Consider the following 17,371-nt stretch of genomic DNA (forward strand, 5'->3'; position numbering starts at 1 on the left):
GGATCAGATGTTTAGATATAAATTCAAGACAGGCCTGAAACATCAAAATGAAATTTTTGGAGGCCAGTGTTGAGATTCCTTTTAAATCACCAGTAAATGAAATGAACACGGTACAGTTCAGGCTCCGCTAAGTATTTCTAAACCGTGCAGCACTATAGCTGTTTATGGAGTGAGATAGCATCACTTTCCAGAATCTCACTGCTCTCAAGGGTTATTTTTCTTTTTGTTCTGACAGCACCTAGATAAGATGAAAATAACACGAAGGTGCTTCATAAATAGAAGATGTGAGGACTTATTCTTAAATGAAATTGCATATGGTCATATTTTAGCATTTCTATAAGAAAAGGCATAAAGTGAACGAAGACGTCTCATCCAGAGAGATCTTCAGATCAATTCGGACTCTCTGAAAATGGGACTTGGAAATTGCAATACAATTGCAATACAGAGCATTTTAGATGAGGAACAGTATAAGAAAACATCTGTACATTTTTTATGAGATGTAAAATACCTCTGTATCAGATTTCATTATAAACAAAATGAAAGAAAACAGGAAATTCCAAGGAAATAGAGCATACATCATTTTCATACACATTCTATTATTCATATAGGACTTTAATTTGTGATATAAAAGGGATGATTCAACAACAATAAGATTCAATTATGAAGAAAAAACAAGAGATTAGCGATGGTATACATATACATAAAAAGTCCAGGATGTGTACGTTGGATGTGTGGGAATTAACGTACTACCAACCTCATTCAAAGAAGAGCAAATCCCAGCCTACAACACCTCATTTACTTGAAACTAATTTAATCTTCTTAGTGAACAAAATTAGCTTATTAGCCTGCCAGAGAAAGAGAGAGAAAGGCTGAGAAAGAGACCAAAGATGTATATTGATACAGAAAGCCTGGGGTCTAACTTTATCTTTATAACAAATCAATCCTTTGTTTCTAATGAAGGAACTTTCCACTTAGCGTACTCTCTGCCATATATCTATCTTATTTTGTAATATATTAATTCAAAAGTAGCAGTTCAAACTGCAAATTGTAATCTTATAGTATACAGCAGGGGTCCACCTTTTAAGGAGGCACGGTCCTGCATCGATTCTGGCTGCCACATATTCTGTATAGCTTATACAAACAAATGAATTTAAAACATAACCACTGGACACCCACAAGGCAACAACTGCACCTTTTCTCTGCGTTTAACAGCATATTTCACAAATCAGAGGCTGTTCTCTGTAGTCCTTCAAAGAAACGTGACGCACCTGAGACACAGATTATCTAAAGACACGTTGATTTTGGGTCAATCTTTTAGTAAAATTTTGGACTGGTTTACGGAGCCAGTGAATGACATACAACCAAAAATATATGTATTGTGCTCACGAATAAAGAATGAATTTCTTAGTTTAAGTGAATCGTGGCCATACTATTTTGTTACCTCGTTTTAATTGAAATCAAAATGAGGGAACGAATTAGTACAACATGGCCATGATTTACTAAAATGAGGGAACTTATTTTGAAGCTGCACTCTAAAAAATGCTGGGTTGTTTCAACCCAATTTTGGGTAAAATATGGACAAACCCAAACGTTGGGTTAAAAAGCTAATTGAAAAAATTAACCCAATGGCTGGGTTTGTCCATATTTTACCCAAAATTGGGTTGAAACAACCCAGCATTTTTTAGAGTGTGCATTCAAAAACCATTTGGCTCAAAGATTTTTTTGAATGGGCATTCTGGAGTGCTAGAGTTCTGTACGCCTTTCAAACACTTGATATTGCATGAAAACAAAATATATGTGACAAAAAAGAAACATGTTGTTTGCTAACATGTAGAACATCATTTAAAACCCTTTGGGGGCATAGTGAGTTGGGCATGCATGATATATTTCTCAACCTCTTACATTTTTTCCTCTTGGTCACTCATTCGATGTTCTCAGTCTCACCAAATATCCCTCGATTTTCTGGTCCTCCTGATAGCTGCAGTGTTATGGCCAGACGGTGAGCTCAGGGCTACAAAGCATGCAGCAAATCTGTTAGAAACGTCCTGAGGATCACACAGAAATAGAAAGAACCATTTTTGAGTCAGGCTGGCATGCAACGTAAGCTGGGTTGGCAAATCAGTCGGAATTGAATTAGTTCAGGTCACTTGAACAGCAGGTTATCATGTCTCGAAAAGAGCTGAGGATCATTATGTGTTCATTTTGAAAACATTTAGTTTTTGAAATGATTAAAAATGCTAATTTGTAAGAGGGTCCCACTTTACCTACTCTTTAATCTACCAACCCGATCTCATGAAATGAGTCTCTATAGCACGCATTGTATTTATCGAGAAATTTATACGCGAAAATTAGTTTTTATGTGCATATGATACGCACTGTAAACCCCTTGGGTAGGATTAGTGGTGTGTATTACACGGCATAAAGTGCGTATCAAATGCACGCGAAAACTGCCGCATCATTTCCACGTATAAATTAGTACACTATTTTATGTAAGCACACAGTAGTTAACGACACCTAATATAAAGTGTGACCAAGCAGGATTTTGTTATTATGAATGGTATTTTAACACCAATAGTATTAATTATAATTTAGCATGTCTCCCTCAGGCTACTGTATGTATTGTGCATATGCACACTTAAACACGTGATGTCCTTGACTGACCACGTCATAAACCCTATTTTATGCTCAGCCTGATGAAATGTGTGTGCAGCATTCAGACAAGAGGATTGACACGTTCACATTTGCTATGCACCCATGGACACATGCTGCCGCATAGCTGACAGAGTCAACAAACATGCATGAGAGAGTGTGTGAGAGACAGTAGCCACGAGCGAGAGAGTCACAAACAAATAGACCTAGGAAGAGCATTGTGACCTTCTGGGAGAGACCATTGGCTATAAAACTTTGAAAGCAGACCAGCCATAATGAGAGTGTGGAAAAGTGAAGGGCAGTTGTTAAAATTCACCTCCATTCACCACTGAATCTCTTGAGTTCTCCCATCCCTTCTAAAAAATTCTACATAGACTAGAAAAAATTATTCACTGGAGTGTCTGGTGCCAACAGTGATGGTAAGAGACGGAGAGAAAACGAAACAGGACTTCAATGAATCTCAATTCAGGTGCAACAATAATTAATCCCAGAGAGTATAGGAGAAAAGCCAATGGTGGGGACATAAACCATTGAAACCTACTGCACTGTCCCGCAGGGTGAGCACTTGCCTGATTAAATGATGCAGAGGCATGAAGGGAGAACGAGTTCAAACTAAAGTGTATTTGGATTGGCTTTAGCAATGGTTCTATTTTCAATTGTGTTGTAAATTCAGAATGTTTTGGCTCTCAATGCTTGGGGCAAATCAGTATTGCTCCCTATATAAATATACACTGCTATAATATGCTTTCATACATTTCATAACTGTTTTCATATATTTTAAAATGTGGAAAATCAAAAGTTTCAGCAGCCATATTACTGCGCCCTTCAGTGTCATATCATTCTTCAGAAATAATTCTAATATGCTGATTTTTGTGACCAAGAAACATTTAATATTATGATGAATGTCGAACCATGTGATTTTTATTTCCAGGATTCTTCATTTAACAACAAAACAACAGCATTTATTTGAAATGTTTTGTTTTTTAATCTTTTATTATTAAAGGAACATGACACCGTTATTTGAAATAGGGGTTATTCACCGTCTCCCCTACATTTAGCAAATGCATTTTTTGTCATTTTTTGTGCATGCATTGTCTTAGTCTGGCAGCGCCATCGCTAGCTTAGCTTAGCATAATGAATGGAATCCTTTGTTGCCGGATAGCATGTCGTGAGTAAAAGTGATTAAAAAAACAACAACAAATTACTTCTTGTGGCCTGCGTATTCACAACGAGTACAAATAGCGATGCAGATTAAGACTAGGCGATTTCCTAGGCAGATATTGACTTGGAACTATATTGGGGTGAAGCACAGGCGAAGCAATGCTACTTGGGCGCAGAGATATCACGCGTGGTGATTGGTTCAGGTGTTGCGTGATATCTCTGAAATAACCCCTATTTTAAAAAAACGGTGGAGTGTTCCTTTAAATCTGTCTTTACTGTCTCTTTCTTGACTTTCTCAGTTGAATTAGTCCTTGCTGAATAAATTCATTAAAAAAAAAATCTTAGACTCCAAAAATTCTGAAGTAAATAGCTATATTATTTAGTTTGATTCCTTGTAAGAGTAACAATATATTGTAACTGCATGGATCAAGGCAAGGCAAATTTCAACAATACATTAATTGCATTAAAAAAAAACATAAGACTAATTAGTTTGTTTGTTTTTTCTTGGAGGTGTTACCACAGCATAAAAATCACATCCGAAAGCCTAAATACATCAGGGCATTGATCAATGATTTTTAGTAAAAGCACTTACATGTTAGACTCAAAGCAGCTCAGAGACATAAATCTGAATTCTTCTCTGGCTAACCTCACCTCAAGCATCAAGTCAGACAAGCTCAGATTATTTTACTCTGAAAAGTAAATAACTACTGCATTAGACTCTCTGAAACTTCATCTACTACTGAATCTTTTCAATTCCCTCCTCCTTACTAAAAAATAAACTATAGACCAGAAAAATGATTGAGATTATGCATGTCTGGGTCCCTACAAAGACTGATGTGCGTTTGAAAGGCAAACAGGTAAGCGACAACAGCATTAGATTCTCTGAAATTGTCAAGAGGACACTCCTCACCACACTTTATATGTCTTCAATCACACCTGCACCCAGACTGAACAAAACACCTGCGAACATCTACAGTCTGTAGGGTACATGAAAAGTTTCCGCTCGTCTCACTTTTTACATCCAAGGAAAAGTTAATCTGCAATAGATTAAACCACAATAATAGCCCAAAGTGAAAACAATCATTCAAATAATGTTTAGTCATAGAAATCTCTTGGGAACATCGCTTCAATGTACGATGACCTATAACGTGAGACGGAAGATGATTGCAAGCTGCAAATTCTTGGAAGAAGTGACTAATCTGTCTGGTGCAAACTGATAATGACACCCTGATCATACGGCATCTGTCAACAGATAAAACACTGGCCTTTAAATCACTTCCTATTCTAAAACAATATTTTAATGATTATAAAGTGTTGAATAATTATTCACACTGCTGGAAAATGTACAGAGAGTGGATTTAATGACTTTGGACACAATGCAGTCTAAGCACATCGGCTCTATAGACTCGTTTAAAGTAAGTCTTGGGGTTAAAACAGGCGTAATTTTCCAAGATCTGTCCCAAAAAGGTTGTTTTTCCTGCTCCCCATTGTGGACTTCTTGACATCTCCATGGCAATGGAATTCATTTGAATCAGTGAGGTCCATTGCGAAACATATTTTGCGACTGACATGAAAAATTCCCTCATTTGAGCCTATAGTGTTGCTTGGCAATTCATTATGTGGATGGAAGAGATCTTCAAATAAGCTGGTTTGAGCTATCGGCAAAGAAACAGAGGATCTCTATTTTAAAATACGATCTATGATTTCCAAGCACATTCCATATAGGTCATGACAGGAGGTCCCATACCCTCAAAGCTAACAAACTGAAACTTAAAGGAGAGGGCAAAATTATGGCATCATAACAGTAAAATCCCTGGAGGAAGCTAAACAAGCACCACCACATAAACCTATGCACCTCTTAAATTTAAACTGCAACACAATACTCTGGAAAAACAGAACCACAAATCATTAGGCTTGTCACAAGAGAAACATAGTATAACGTGACTCTAAAGTACACTGGTTCAAGAATGTGTGAACCACAGTGTGGTCAAGAAACAACCACATGTTTACTTCTTATGATTTTTTTCTCTAGTGTGTGAGATATTGATGTTATGAAAGTTGTGTTTGTGTGATAATCCGCCATATTTATTGATTTAAGCTCTCATATCTGAATCTACATCTAGGGTTATAATAAAATTTAAATAAAAAAACAACTTAAAAAAAAACGTAACATATAAAGTAAACCCCCCAAAAAACAAACAAAATGACTAAAACTCTAATTAAAATGAAAACATAAAAACAAAATCTAAAAAACATTAACAAATATAGCATATCAATGATACTAAACTAACACCGTCTATTTTTGATTATGCATTAGGTCTATGACCAGGGTTGTAGAACTCAGTGATATTTGTGCTCTAATGTGGTCATTTGTGCTAGAACTATTTTATCTTTAAAGAAGCATTTTAGTCCAGTTCCTAGAGCTTGAGAAGGAAGCTAATAAAACCAGCCATTAAGGAACTATTAGTCTAAAAATACCTCCCTTGGGTTATCAATTTCACCTCTCCCTGAGGTAACCATTCAACTTCCGCTACCACCAGTTTTCACCTCTTCCCAAAAATGAGCCGAAGTATTTACAGCCTCTCAGTTCTTGATTGAAGCTTTAAAATCTCAGGAGACCACAGTACCAATGAGCTGCCTGTGAACAATTTTTATCTATTAAATATGTGATGATCCTCATTTGTGATGATAATTTTAGTCAAAATGATATGAATGCAGGGCAATTTTGCATCAATACAAAACATATTATTGAAACTAAATCTAATTTAATTTCCTATATAAAAAAAATATATGCATGCATTCATTAACATTAAAGCGAAACACATCAACATTAGAAGAAACAGGAAGAAATCAGGTAATAATAATAATTATTATATTATAATCTAATTTAATCTAATAATATTTACATTATTTTTGATAATTGTGGCCATCATTTTTTGACAGCCAATTATTTCCCAAACATTTGGAAACAAAGTATGACATTTACTTACCTCTAAAACTTGAACTGAATCCTCCAAATTCACAGTTTGGACAATTATGGCTGTTACCTGTAAAAGCAAAAGCAAAATCAGCTGTAAATATTGTACAGGTATCACAATGGCTAAATCAGTGTTGGGAAGATTACTTTGGAAAATGTAATCCGTTACAGATTACAAGTTACCCGGCATGCAACAATTGAATATTATTCAATATAGTTCTGTCAATCGATTAAAAAATTAATTAACTAATTAATAGCATTTTTTCTGTAATTAATTAATCGCACCTAACGATAAAGTTTTTTTATATATTTTTATATTGTAATAATTTTACATTTAATCTCCAAACTAATGAAGAAACAACATAAAGACAGTATATTTTAAACATTCGATCCAACAGGAAATATACAGAAACTGAACACATTTATCAAACACATCACAGTCTTCACTGCATAAATGATCATTTAAATATAGATGAATCCTAATTATATACATATCCTCTGGTGCAATTACTCTTAATTGTGAATTGTCCCTGTAAAAAATAAACAGTAAAGTAAGTAAAGCTACAAAGGTTCAGTCAAGAGCAGTGAATGATTTTCTCTTTGTCTTTTGTTCTTTGATTAACATTAAAGACAGACGCAGAGGGTTTAGGCTGCTGTCTCTTTAAGACATGACACGGATCTTACACGCTTCCGATGTCCTCACAACATATTATTTACCGTCATTTAAGGCTTTATTTAACTCATTAAGACTGTGCTTATGAGGATACTCGACAAAGCGGACATTCTGGCATACTTTTGTGTTTTTGTGTCCCTACACTCAATGCGGCCGCCAGTAAATAAGTTCTTATATTTTCGTCTTATCGTGCTTGAATGGTTTAATATCCTTTGAATGAATGATAGCGTTATACTGTAACATATCCAAATCCAACATATCAACTTTTTACAGAAAATATTCAGATCCAACCCCCTTTGTAATCGTTAACATTTTTACAAGTAGCTGTCATTTCATTACAGATTTTTTCTTAGTAACTGTAGAGGATTGAATTATTCAAATTAAATTACATGTAACTAGTTACTCCCCAACACTAATTTCTGTTTCGTCTGAAGTGAAACAGGGGTCAGTGAATATTTAGGGCTTTGCTCAGACCTCTGAGGAAGCATATGGCGCTATTGATTAAATGCAATTTTATACACTTTAAAATAAATATCAAGTTAATATTACTAAAACTACAACTAAAACGTTACTAACCCCTAGACTGTCCCTAGTCATGAGTGTTTTCTTCCAATTCAAGTAAATCTGTGCCTGCGGAAACACTAAACTCATACCAACTGGAATTAGAATATTATGGAGCATATCACATATTAACTTATAGATAAATAAAAATTTTAGCTAATTTATTGCCCTGAAATCATGTGACATTTGAAGCAAGTGAGGCTTTCATCAACATGAAGCAAGACTCTCAATCTGAGTTTCTAAGAAAGTATGCCATGCTGCAATTACGGCAAGGACATGCAGTGAATGCCAATGATGCTTACTAAAGCTGTTCAAATGTCGACCTGATAATGGCGTCGCAGTGACGCAGGACAGCAGCATTCAGAGGACAAATTCAAAGCCATCAAAATTGGCTTCCCTCATTTGCCCCGGCACTAATTCGTCATTTTCATCTTGGGATTCAACACTCTCAACCTTCTATTGCACCGCACACATGAAGACATAATGATTCTCTATAAATTCTCCTAATATTACTGTAAATCTTGGTGACATTCGGCAGACGTGGTCTCGGCCAGATGCAGCACATTCAGCTGTTATTCTGTTAGCTACCATATTGTCTACCAGACAGGTTGAAGCATGCAGGTTGAGGAAGGAGAACAGTTGCATACTTTATGCATCCGCATTGATTTTAATCCAGCTTGTGCTGAAACATCCAGTCCAAGCCTCTGGAACTCATTTAAATGTATAAACAGAGCAAGAATCTATAGAGCCTGCACCACAGTATTTGCTCACACCTAATTCAATGAACCCATACATGGGGGGTGAGCTGCGTCACAGGAAGTCCTTTTCGCACTCTCTGAAATATGAAAAACACTTAAACAGTGATATTAAAAGATCAAATTCAGTATACATGTTATTGATGATGCATATACAAGTGAGCAGATGAGCCCAAAATATGAGCGCAGTGCTTAACTTAAATGGTTAAGCACTTTCTTTATAATGGTTTGAAGCACTTAACGAGAAACAGTGCTTTATATTCTGGGTTTATCTGCTTGCCTGTGCAAAGTATGCATCATTAATAAGGTGTATATTGAATTTGGTCTTTAAATATCACTGTCTTACTTCATTAGTACAAACCATGGTAAAAATGACTTGCGATCAATGGAGAAAAGCCTTGTTTTGCCCTCCAGGCAGATATGACTGCATGGCAATTTTGCATCAATACAAGACATTTTATTGAAACTAAATCTCATTTAATTCCCTATGTAAAAAATGACCTGCATGTTTTCAATTCATGCAAATTGACAATAATTCAGGTAATAATGTTACTATAATCTAATTTAATCTAATAACATTAATAAAAACAACAACAGCAACATTATTTTTGATAAAAGGTGGGCGTTCAAGGGTATGATGTAACGTGAAAACTATGAGGAGGTGAGAAGTGGCACAGCTTACCCCACTCCTCTCTACTGCACCAAAGCACTGAGAAAAGGAATAAATGAAGCAAAAATCATAGAGAAGTTGATACAAGTTTGCCTGATTGGTAAGCCTATTTTACTGATTGGTAATCTTTAACTTTTTTTTTTGCAAATATGCAAATAAACATAAGACATTAGGCCAATAAAATATGTAATTTTGAGAAGAAAAAAAACTTGTCAAAACACAATTGCCTGTAATTAAACACGGAGTAAACGAGCTTCTCCAGACGAGCATGATTAATCTGAATACATGATCAAGGCTTCACGCTCAACTTGATTAACCAACGTCAAGCACATGTGTCTGGAAGACCTATGAAAGCGAATATTATAAAAATAGTTGATTCATAAATGAGCCTTGTGCTCTGAACTTGAGGATTACGAGTGCAGAACTGTGCAGTAAACATGATGGTTGATGTTCAACATAGTTGTAAGCTAAAGAATCAGCTTCAATGGTCTCAACAGACACAGCAAGCAATGATGCATTAAAATCCAAATTAATTGATTTTGAATTAAATAAACTCTCTGCAGGCAGAGTGTTAAAAATGTAATTAACTCCGCTGCAGCTGCTCACTTCTAATATTTGTATTATTTATAATTAAATAGAGTACTAATATGAAATTTATGTAAAAATTAAGATGATGAATGAAATCTCATAGATCAGAGGACTCTCACAAATGGACCAGCTCCCAGAAATTCCCCCATGAGACTGTAAAGCACGTAGAGTACAAGAAAGAATCAAGATCTGCGAAAGCCAGCTGCGCACCTCTCGTCTCCTCCTGAATGGATTTGGAATTACACAGAGTGAAGGAAAACAACTCGGAGCACAGTGTGTTCAGAGACTGTCATACAGTGGAGAGGTAGAAGTCAGGGGTTTATCCATTTCGCTTTTCTCTGTATGTACTGTAAGATGTGCTTTCTCTCTCACCTTCAATTTTTCCTGCACGCTTTCCCTCTAAATTAAATTAGTTTTTTTTTTTTCATGTGTTAAATAGAAGTCGCAAGCCACTACTCCCGTGGTATTAAGCAGTGTAAATGTGTGTGCATTTCCACACTAGCCCTCATTGTGTTGCACTGCATAAAATCACATTTAATTTGCCCAGGAACTCTGTTGGTTTGATGGAGCGGTTAGAATAGCTTAGGTAGTCTGAAGTTCAACCATCATCGGGTGAAAAGCAATTCAGGTTATTTTGAAGTCTGTTTATTGATGATAAAAAGATCAGAGGGGTACCTGAGATACATTCCACCATCATAAATCACATGAACTGCAGTTTATTGGCTACATGAAGGACAAAACCTGAAGAAAAAAAGGTAACACTTTATTTTACGGTGCCCGTGATACAGAGTAATTACATAATCAAGTACTTAGTAGTAGATGTTGTAATAACATGTAACTACATGTACTTAACATGTAATTAAGTTATGGAACAGCCTGTACTTACACATTGTAATTACACACATGTAATAGGCAGCTACTGTTACACATATGTAACAAGCCGGGTCAGTTACATATGTGTTACCAACTTGGTACAATGTAATTATATAAGAAAGTACTTAGTACTACACAATGTAACAAAAAATACTTAAATATGTTGCTAAGGTGTGAAAAGCCTGCAGGGGTAACATGGGCTGTTACGCCTATGTAATGGTCAAAGTCTGTTACACAGCTGTTAGTGTAACCGGGAGATCCAGATCTGTACTTTAGTTTGGATTAACTCACTAGTTCACAGCATAAATACATGTAGTAGCTTCCTAATTACATTGCAATTACATAATATTACACAGGGATAAGCTACGTAAAATAAAGTGTATCAAGAATGTACTTAAGTGTACTTCATGTGTATCTACATACCTTATCTGTACTGTAGTTTGGATTAACTCAGTTCACAGCATAAATACATGTAGTAGCTTCCAAATTACATTGCAATTACACAATATTACACAGGGATAAGCTACGTAAAATAAAGTGTATCAAGAATATACTTAAGTGTACTTCATGTGTATCTACATACCTTATCCATCTGTACACATGAAGTACACTTAAGTACAGTCTTGATACACTTTATTGTACGTAGCTTATCCCTGTGTAATATTATGTAATTGCAATGTAATTAGGAAGCTACTACATGTATTTATGCTGTGAACTAGTGAGTTAATCCAAACTAAAGTACAGATCTGGATCTCCCGGTTACACTAACAGCTGTGTAACAGACTTTGACCATTACATAGGCGTAACAGCCCATGTTACCCCTGCAGGCTTTTCACACCTTAGTAACATATTTAAGTACTTTTTGTTACATTGTGTAGTACTAAGTACTTTCTTATATAATTACATTGTACCAAGTTGGTAACACATATGTAACTGACCCGGCTTGTTACATATGTGTAACAGTAGCTGCCTATTACATGTGTGTAATTACAATGTGTAAGTACAGGCTGTTCCATAACTTAATTACATGTTAAGTACATGTATTTACATGTTATTACAACATCTACTACTAAGTACTTGATTATGTAATTACTCTGTATCACGGGCACCGTAAAATAAAGTGTTACCGAAAAGGAAATTGGAATAGTAAATTAATAAACAAACGAATAAATAAAGTTAATACATCAGGCCCTAGAATATCACAGAGACTGTGCGGGTTTATATACAGTAAAGATCTAGTTTAACAACATAATAATAAAGAACAGAGAAGCGGAAGCTACATTTACACAAAAACACAACATATCTCTCTCTTGAAGGCACAGTCACTTTCACATACACAAGCAGAGCGAAGGACCTGCAAGAAGGAGAAACGAGGCAAGATAACCTGAAAATGTCTTGCTTCAGCGGCTCATCAGACATTGTTGTGAATCCTCAGCAGGATGGTTTGTTTTCAATTTCTCAAGGCCATCTGTAGGCAGCAGAAGAGATTGGGATCAAGCTGGATGTTAGATTCTACAGTAGCCTACTCCATATTTTCTCTACCTTAATGTGACTTGTGGGATGGCAGATATCTCCCATAGCATCACAAGAGATGATAGAACCCATTCTGAACACAATTTAGATGTGATTGTTGGTGCATGAGGGTTATCAGAGTTGGCTTTTCTTCCAATTGACAAATAAGGGAAATTCTACTGTGGAGCAATAGTATGTACATAATGTTTGCCTATTTGTGCACTCTGTGTTGGATTTTACTGGTATTCAACCCACCTACATAAAAATGCTACAAAAAATGTCAATTAAAACAAAACAAATTACAACTCTGGAAACACAAGAGATTCTTGATAATATGACTGCAAGTGAAAGTAAACTATATTTTTCTATTTTTTAAGAACAAGTAAATGGTTGCATGCAAAACTTGTCAGCATGATGTTAGGGTGATTGCTAAGTCAAAAGAGTCCACCTCCAAGTCTTTAAGAAAGACCTTAAGAAAGGCCCAAGTTCCCTCCTCCAATGGAGGTCAATGCTTTTTTCGCCCATTTGATCAACCGCCAGGTGAAAATCGTAGGTACGACCACCTAAATAAAATGTAGCAACCACCATTTCATTCTTCAAAATAAAGGTTCCAAAAGGGGTTCTCACAGCAATGCCATAGAACAACCATTTTGGGTCCCCCAGTTCTTAATATAACCCTTTTTTCTTAGTAGAACATTTTAATAATCTAAAAAAAAAAAAAAAAAAAACTTTTTCATTGAACCAGTGATACCAAAAAAGAACCTTTATAGTAAAGAAAAAGAAGAATATTGAACTATTTAATTGTTCAATACATTAAGAAACATTATAACACCTCATTTCAAGACTTCTGTTTGTAATATTTTCAGCAGCTGTGTGTTCTTGTGAACAGGCGAATCACATCAGTTTCATGGTTCATCCCGGACCCGGTCCTCTCGCTCATCAGCTGCTGATGTTTGCTTCTGTCTTTATGAGCTAATCAAGAGCTTCAGACATACACACATCTGCTGTCACAAGGCTTCGGTGTTACATTTATCAGCACCATTCAGGTGTAAAAATGAAAAGCAAATTTGATGATAGAAGGCTCTTCAATAAGGAATCAGCTGTAAAAACAAGGTGGACGTGTTATCGCCATCAGTTATTGACACTAGATTATAGGAAAATGTCAAGTGTTGTTTCTTTTTTTAATAATATCATATGTTTACATTCAGAACAGTAACATGATACTGTTACTTTAGCATTTATTCATCATTATCATATGATATGGTCATAAAATCCTAATTATATGCAGCAATCAGCAATACTAATATTTCTGAAATGCATGTTTGGCTACAGAGTTTGCTCAGTGCAGTGTTTACTATACTTCGGTCTCCTTTTTATTTGAAAATGCCACGCCTTCAAAGAAGGGGTCATGAAGTGAAGAGGAAACAGAGCTCTGTGGGAGTCACATACGCCTGAAAGGCAATGCATCATGGGAGCAGACTGCCCCTTTCCGCCCATGAGATTGCAGTGGGAGGGCAATCAATCTGGTTCTCTTCTGGTTCAGGCCCTTCACTAAACATGGTCCACTGCATGGCTGGACAATAACTAAAAACAACAGTGGGAAAAGTCATTTCTGAGTTGCTTTTACCCAAGTGAAACTTGCCAACAAACAATTTGTGTTCAATCATCATAGACGAAAGGGGAAGCCCAATTTCCGAAGCCCAAGTGCAGGAACCTGAATCTTTGCATAACATTCCGCTTTAAATGAAGCATGAAACAACACAAGGAAGGTTTCATTTCAGAAAGTTCAACATCAAAACAGAGCTTGATCAAAAATAACTAAAAATAACTCTCAGTGAGTGGCGCGCATCTACTTTAAAGCTACACTGTGTGATTTTTACACCCATCTAGCGGTGAAAAGGTATATGACCATCCAGTGAATATTAGTTTCTGTTCCTCTCAATTCCGATTTCGTTTTAACTCCTACGGTGGCCAATGTAGTCCAAGATTAACATGGCTTCCAGTTCGACCTCGTCCATGAGTATTCCTTCAAGTGATGAGGTTACTTTAGAAAACTATTATAATTTGCAGTAATTTAATTTGTCAGTTAACATATAGGTTATGACATCTATGTAAAATTTATGTAAAAATATTTTTTTACCATTTCATTGCTAACATCAGCGATCAGTCCCAGACGAATGCAAGCTAATCTTAGTAAAGTAACTTTTATCAGTGCTATCGTTATTCTGTATATTGTACGACATCACTAGCGTAAGGCAACGTTTACATTGTAGGCTATATCATTTTCTCCGTGAGCAGAGATCAGTTGATGTGACGCGAAAGGCGAAGCTTGAATTAACGGGTATGTCCCTCTTGGCTAATGTACTTTCAAGATGGAGGGGCAACATGGCGACCGACATTCGAACCCCTCACCCGTATGTATTTTCAAAGGCATATTATACACTCACGAGAATACTTTATTACTTGAACGAAGTAAATATACATTAATGAGCACATATATTTTTGAAAGAACTAAGTGTTTTTAGCCAAGAATAAACTAAAAAAGTTACACAGTGTAGCTTTAAGATACAATAAGACCTCATATCTTTATTTTCAATTATAATCCAGATTTATTATCAACTGATATATCAATATTATCAACTGCTGATCCATCAGTTATCGTTTCATCTAAAACTAATGTTTTTGAAAACAAAAACAAAACAAGGATACAATTTCTGCTAAAACTAAGAAGCTAAATTTCACGTTTTTTCTTCCCATGGAATATTAATAATTATAATAATATTAATTATTTCTTCCCATAATATTAATATGTTAATATCCGTTTTCCTTGTCAGTTTATAAGAGTTAACAATGAATGCTGTTTTTTATACTGTACAATTGTGTTTATAATTAATTATTTGTGGCAATGACTTACATCCATAATGTTTGTGTGATTTTTTTTTCTGTTTAGTAATATTTTATGTTCTTTGAAACAGACATTCAAAGTATTTATTTATGGGTTTTTGTTCACATTTAAAATTTTGAAAATCATTTGTAAAGATGATTTTCCGAACCAACCAGTGTATTTATCCTGAGCTGATGAAGACATAATGTACTAGTTGCAGTTAGACTGTTGAACAAGTAAACCATAATATAAACTGTGAACATGACAATAGAAAAAAACACCCAACTTCAGTGTCGTTTTAAATGCTGGTGACTTCTCACGTGATCATTATCATTAAATGCCCCAATTTCCTATTTAAGCTCTATTCACAAAAGCCCACAATAAAGTAGAATAAGACATGTGAGAATGTCTTTAAGATAATGAGCTTATTTTATAGGCTAATTAACTCTTTTGTGCTCGTGATTGCTGTTAATATCTCTATTATTTACATTGATCACGTTCTCTCCTCCTCACGGTGACAAAACTGAGAAAAACAACTCTGAATCCACTAACCTTTATTTTAACCTGTCCCACATACAGTCTGTGGTTGGAAACTGCTGCTGTAATTCATAAGCGTTTTTTCCCCCTATTTATTTTCTTTTTTAATACTCACAATGCTACTAGTTGTTTGATATTGTTCCTTGAGGATTACAATACCTTGAGGAGAAAGGTAATTTAGTCAGAAAATAACATAAAAACACAACTGAGCATTATCATGTTTCTCAAATGAAACTGACATTTACTGTGCTGTACCTGAAAAATTTGCATCACAGGCTTGGCATGACTTGTCTGAGATTAGGTCACTTATCCAAAAGCATTTTTTAAACTATACAGGCTGCGCTAAAACAGGCATCAAACATATAAGATTCAACCATATAGTAACCTATGTGCACAATTTCGATTACACTAGCTTGATTGTGCTTAGAGATGCAAAGGCCACTAATGATGATATACGGCAGTGTCCCGGCCCTTTTCATTAGGAATCCCCATTTCAACTGCCAAAAGCCTATTATTTTGTCTGAAACTGAAAGCATTAATGTGGTAAATTAATCAATAATATTATTTACATCATCCGTCCACTATTTTGTTCTGAAATTCTACTCAACATCAATTTTTTTTTACTGCAATACACGGATAAAAATGAATTCAATTGCACACTCTAGCAGAGAAAGCACTTCTGTTATCATCAAACTACACAACACAAAAGACTATATTTATACCTGACTGATTCTCCTTCACCCGCAATGCATTATTCATGAGTCGCCAATGTAAGAATCATTTAAAAAAAAACTCTCTGCTACTCTTCATTCCAGTCCATTCCTTCTCGGATTCCTTCAACACACTCATACTGACCGAATCAAATCCTTTAATTTATACTCATTATTCAAATCTCCATGTGATTAAGATCCTAACAAGCTAATTTAAGAGCTTATTATGGTTTGTCCACACTTGAACCTACTTAAAAATCCCTTGTTTCACTTGTAATAGATTATATGCACTGGTTTCAGAATAAGCGTTTCTGTCAATACATAATACTGCTTTATTATATGTTGGAGACACGCAGTTTACACTTTCTCCACTAGTTACCTCTAGGGTGATGTTCAATATATATATATATATATATATATTGACTGATAAGCAATATATATATTGACAGCAATTCACAGCAAATGTCAAAAACGGTCAATTTAAAAGTAGTTTAACTTTGAAAATTTTATCATGCAATGATATATGCATGTGCCTAAAAGATAAACCATACTTAGATCCTATATTCCTAGACTACCACACTGATATTCAATGAATCTGCAGTATATTCATCGTCCATCTTTCTCCTCAAGCACACACAGGAGACATGCTTGCGTAAGCTGGAGAGATTCTGCAGTTCTTTTCTACACAGGACAGGAGTCAGCCTCATCTAATGACAGTGACCTTTCTCAGGGCCTGGTAGACAAAACAAGACTTAGAAACACAACAAATACAGCAGTATTATCTCCGGCACCATAGCGACACCTTTTAATAATTAAGCACC

Source organism: Phoxinus phoxinus, assembly GCF_949152265.1.
Source record: "Phoxinus phoxinus genome assembly, chromosome: 11".
In the NCBI taxonomy this organism is placed as follows: domain Eukaryota; kingdom Metazoa; phylum Chordata; class Actinopteri; order Cypriniformes; family Leuciscidae; genus Phoxinus; species Phoxinus phoxinus.